Here is a 6,147-nt window from a genome sequence, read left to right as displayed (position 1 = left end):
GTTTTCAAATGCCACCAGGGGGCGTTCTCGTGCAAGTTCAGCTTTCAATTACTTGAGGTTAATTGAGCTTTTCTTTTGCACAACTTGTAGCCTATGCGTGTCTTATTACTCGTTTTATTTATTTATGCTCACGACGAGAGATTGTTGGCATCCAAGGCGCAGAGCTGTATTTTGTAAATGTTGGGCATGTTTACAGGTTCCTCCATTACAATGAGACACCTGAGAGTTTTATTTTTTCTGTAACATCCATAACACAACAGAAAGAAAACAGAAAATAGGTTGGATGTAAATAACATTTTAAACTGTGATGTAATTCTTAACCTGAAATGTCAGGCTAAATGCACAAACTCACCACTAGATGGTAGTGGAACTTTACATTTAGACAATAATCCAGGCCTTAAATGACTAGTATGTGGCTATGTTTTAATGTAATTTACAATAAAATTCTATGTTATACCCTGAAGCTAGGTTAAAAATGTCACATGATGTAGAAAAGGTCTAATTGCATCTAAACATGCAGGGCCTCTGAAACCTCTTTTCATATTTTCATGAGCATCGGCGTAAATAAACATGCACAATATACTATAATTATTGCCTCTCCATTTTTGTTCAGTGTAAAAGCTTGTATGTATCATGAATGGCTCAATGTCAGTAAGCCAGAACAACCCCCTGCAGGGAGTGATTATCTATTTTTTATTGACAGATGTGCATGCTCCAGTAGCCTACATGCAAACAAAGCTCTTATGTCTTTGAGTATTCAATTGTTATTGACAGATGTGCATGCTCCTATAGCCTACATGCAAACAAAACGCTTATGTGCTGTTTGTCTGAGTATTCAGAGACATGCATTTCTATACGACTTGCGACATGCATTGAAATTTGTGTATTTGTGTAGTGGTCCCATGGTTCAGTGGAAGCTATTTTTATTGACTCTTGTGTAAAAGTGGGGGAACATTCAGCTTGCATCGTCAGTGTAAAAAAATAAAAATAAAAAAATAAATAAAATAAAAAAATAACAAACAACAAACATGCAATGGCGTTTCCCACACAGGTGAATCAATTATACTGTGTAGGTGTTGAAGGCCTTCAAGGGGTTGTATCATCTATACTTTATATTATATGCACAACATTTTAAGATTTCATATGCATATGCCTCCCACTTGAATATAATGACTCAGGCTTGTGATAATTTAGGTTGTAAATTGTCAGGTTACAGCACATTCCAACAATTTGCAGAACGTCTCTCTTTATTTCTTGCTCCATGATTGCCTGTCACTAGTACAGCTGTGCTATGGACTTAACCCCATTAAGAAACATATTAAAAGTCTTACAGGACATGACTAAAACTTTATTGTAATAATAGAATAATTAGATGTGTGGTAACTTCAAACTTTCCTTAATACTTTGCTGGTGGTTCATTTAGTTCATATCCTTTTTGCCTACCTCCTTCACTTCTGCCCTGTCTAGACTGTGATTACATCTACTTTCACTTTGACAGTCCATTGTTTCCTTCTCTCTCTCTCTCTCTCTCTCTCTCTCTCTCTCTCTCTCTCTCTCTCTCTCTCTCTCTCTCTCCCTCTCTCTCTCTCTGCCTCTGTCTGTCTGTCCGTCTCTCTCTCTTTCTCTTTCTCCCATAAACACAAACAGCCACAAACTTAATAAAACAATATGAAAGCACATTGTGTTTCCTAATACGCCATCAAATGTATCCTGCTTTTATCTAAAGTACGTTTATCTGTAACCTACTTTAGATAGCTGTGGTACATCCCGTCATTATAATATTGCAGTGATAAGTGCACATGCATTAGTGTCTTGGGTCAGAAGCATGTTGCACAATGAATAATGAGAAACAGACTGGAGAGTTTGAACATGCTGGTGGAGTGCCATGTGCTCCTCGCCAGGGCCTGTCTCTGATCATTTTCTTTCAAAATTACACGTAACAAAAGCAGTGATTTCATCAGTGAGATATGGTTGCATAACCTTTTTTTTTTTTTTTTACCTCTACTGGACATAATATATGTAAAAGCAAAGCAAAAACAAGCCACTTTGCCAAGTTTTCAAGTTGTAGTTATAGTAAAGCTTAATGTCAGAGTATCCCTTTTGTTTTCTGGGCAGTTAACACAATTGTAAGAACATTGTCTAGCCTAAATGTAGATGAAATTGTTCATAGTCTTCACTTTATCTGGCCTCACAATTGCCACAGGCACTTTCATGTCAAATTTTATCTTTATCATTTCTTCCAGGCCATGGCCTGGTTCTGGTTGCACTAAGCACACTGATAAGGTTAAAACCAGTTTTAAATTTCACCATCACAAATTGAAAAGTCATTTCTTTAATTAAGACAAATCCATCCACTTGAATTACATTGGATCTGTGGTCACAGTGACCGGTCACCTCAAGATAATAGTGATTTAACAGTCTGTCATGTTTAATTACATGCATGGAAATGAAAGAGCTTGCTGCGCTCCGTTTGTTACTACAATATTTGTACTCCTTGCGTCCATGTGTTGGCTTTCCTATTGGGGTACAGTAGTGCAGTGTTTTCATATCCACTGTGAATGTTTGTGTTAGGGTGTAACGCGATGACCTCATCCATCCTCTGACAGTCCACTCTTCAGAGATGCACAGGCTGGGCGTGTTGGAGCAGTTAAAGTTCACGTGTTCAGATCCAGGCTTATTCCCCGGGAAATGCAAGCTATTACACAACCCAACAAAGACTGCATTGAATTTAAATTTAAGAAGATGCCGCACAATAAACACACAAAATAAGTAATGACAGGAAGAGTAATATTTTTTATAGCAACACACCTGAGAAATTCATCAACATCCCACTTGAAAGAAATGAAATAAAACAAAGACTATAGCCAGAACTTTTGTTTACATTTCAGTAAAGTGTTTTCAACATTGGCAATAAGACTAAAATTCAGTTCAGTTTAGTTTATTTGCCATTGCAGTTAATAAAAAAGAACACATTGGAATCTGTTATAGATTTGTTCCTTTTCAACACATTTTTATTTATTTGTTTTGAATAAATAAATGAGCACAAGGGTTGTTGTGCATTACATTATGGTTACATTATTATTGACATTTTTCTTTGCAATTTCTTCAATGGAGTTGTAGCATTTAAGAAGAGCTTTCAGGACAGCTGTTGAGGTTTAAATGCAGCTTAGTAGAACAGCATTATGCGGATGTATTAATATCTTCCTTTATCTGTCCTATTTAAAGCATGTGTAATACATAGCACTGCATGGGTTCAAACATTTTGGCCTTATATTAGGGGCTGTGGCATGTGTGGTATGGCAGCAGTGCAGATGCCAAAGTGGGGTCAGGGTGTCTCCAGAATCCCACACCAGTCAAGGTTTTATTATAGCTGAGGTCGCTTTGGCCCCCTGAGGAGAGAGACCAATAATTAGCACATGGGCTTCCCTCTGGAACATGGTCTACCGCCCCCTAGCCCACAGCACCCTATCCATTGCACAGCCTATTTCCGGAGTGCAACTACACTTAGCTGTGTGTATCAGAGTGTGAAGATTAGATGGATAAAATAGTATGATTTGTGGCTTAAAAATAAATAGTGAATTGGTAAATGTAAATAGTTAAATCCGTTATTAAACGTTCCAAAGTAGCAGCACTTTCAATTGAGTCCAGGTTTCCTTGTGTGAGACCTGCAAGGATCTTTCTATCGCAAACAGGTTTCTACTTGTAATGTATTACAAGTTTGCAACACTCAATCCTCTATCAAACCTTTATATTGCAAAACATTTTGTATTGGGCATTGTTTGAAAAACAGTTCTTGAGTAACTTGGAAAAAGCCAGATACTGTGGAAAAGAGCAAATAACACTGAACTCAAATCTGACAATCCAGCCTGAAGCACAAATGCAGAATTACAGCAATGTTCCTGTTTATGTTTATGTTTATGTTTATAGCCTTGTCACTAATTCAAGTTATTAATTTCTCTGGAAAGTACTATATATTTTAGAAAGTCATTAGAAAACCTTCACTTTTGTGTTAAGTGTGTTTCCTGTGCTGCACCTGTTGACAGAAGCCCACTGACCCAGTTTCATAATGTATTTTCCTAAAGCTTCTTGTTGTGCGCGTGTATAAGGATATCCGCCGGTACTGCTGATTTCTTATCAGCCTCACCAAGACCACTTAAAGAGACTGTACTCAATTTTCCTATGTAGGAGAGTCAAATTTGTTTTGCCACAGTACAGATATAAAAGTAACTCTTGAGTCAAGGAGGGACACTTTTATCCTGAGGGCTGCTACTCTCCTCAAACTGCCCTAACACTGGATCTGATGACCCTACCTGTTGAGCTGCACTGAGAATTTACTTTGAGCTTTCTATTATTATTGTATTGTACTGCTCAATGTGCTCAATGTGCTTAAGTCGGACAGCAGTGAGTGTATGACTAACTGTACGTCCACAATCAGTGGCAGTGTGTGTGACAATGACATTTATTTCAGAGACACATTCCTCTGTGAGTGTCACGTAAGCGTTCATGTATCAATTAAGCCTCTCAGTTCAGGGTTATCCATTAGCCTACAGGTCACAAGATGATGCATGCCCGCTTCCGCGAAAATGACTCACTGCACTTAAAAGCCAGTTGTCCCCATCACCAAGACCAGCCCACCATAACCATTACTCAGCTCTGATGCCGTCATGAAAGAGTCCTACCATCGTTTGGCCACAGCTACATCAAATAAGGCATGTTTGCTCATGTGTCTGTGCCCTGAGGAGATATGACAATAAATAATTACTCAAAGACAGTCTGTGGTTGACATCACACTCTACAGCTGATCCAGGTGTTGTGTCTACCACTGAAACCTGTCATATACACGTCACCACCAATATCAGACTATACAGTTCTTAATTATTAGCTAAATGGAATTCATTTGACAGTAACAGTTTCAATTGAGTGTAACAAATACCCATACAGTACGTGTCTTTGTCTATTTTTCATATTTGGTTAAGATTGTCAGTGAAAGAACGATGTTGTTTTTTACAATTCGCCAATAAAATGTATATAAACATATTTTATGTGTTATTCTGGGGGATTTTGGCTTAGTTCAAAATAGAAGCTAAACCAATAATGAAATGAGCATTACATAAAATGGAAAAGAAAACTAACAATGCCACCTGTAAGACATACAAGTATGAATTAAATATAGAAAAAGTGTACAATTTATTTATGCATTTTTCATAAATGAGTTCAGTTTGACAGTTGAGTTGAAATAAGTTAATTTGTTTGTACAGCTTATTTGACACAAGCTTCTCTTAAATGCTCACTTGATACAGGTTGGTTCCAATAATTCCCAGATGATCGGATCTCAGTACATAATAAGGTCAAAACAAGACAGCGACAGTGCACTCTTTAACTCCAAGACTCAAGATCTACAATGTAACATGCACATTACCCCTAACTGCACAATTAAGCGAACAGCACAGAGGACATTTTGTTGTCTTTGACCCCAGAATCTATGTTTAAGTCTGTTTTGTGTGCCAGTTGAGAGCCAGTACCTGTCACTAAGCTCCTTAGCCATGTCTTGTTACATGAAGCCTTCAAATGTAACGGGATATAGCTGCATACCTGTCTTAATTTTTGCAATGCTAAAAATGCATAGGACCATTTCACCACTTGGACTGTTGCTAATTGATGAAGACATTTTTTTTCTTGAGTTTTGGTTCTAGTTAAATATATACAATATTCTGTATAAAAAAAGGCTAGATAAAAATGTAGACAGTAAAACGCAGGACTCATCTCATTTCTTAAACCAAAATCTACAAAATATTAAGGGAGAAGGTGCAGGATAGGGCTGATTCATCTCCACATAGTCATCTGATCCATGACTGGACCACAGAGTCTCACAGGAGGCTCACATTGTGGTGTGTGAGCTGCAGTGAAACAGCTGTGAGGCAGACTGCAGGTGAAAGATGAGGCCAGTCCTAAAGGGAGGCATCAATCTTTTATGGACTGACACATCTGAGAGAGACAGACTCAAGGAGAGCCACGACACTACAAACACTCCCTCTCTTTGGTCCAGGCCCTCGAAAGAACTGGAGGACTGCCCTGACCAGTCAAATATATATGAACCATGAACCATGTGATCCCAGGAGGACTACAAGGTAAATATGTTACATGCAT

The sequence above is a fragment of the Periophthalmus magnuspinnatus genome, chromosome 3, assembly GCF_009829125.3.
Source record: "Periophthalmus magnuspinnatus isolate fPerMag1 chromosome 3, fPerMag1.2.pri, whole genome shotgun sequence".
In the NCBI taxonomy this organism is placed as follows: Eukaryota; Metazoa; Chordata; class Actinopteri; order Gobiiformes; family Gobiidae; genus Periophthalmus; species Periophthalmus magnuspinnatus.
This window is presented reverse-complemented; position numbering follows the sequence as displayed.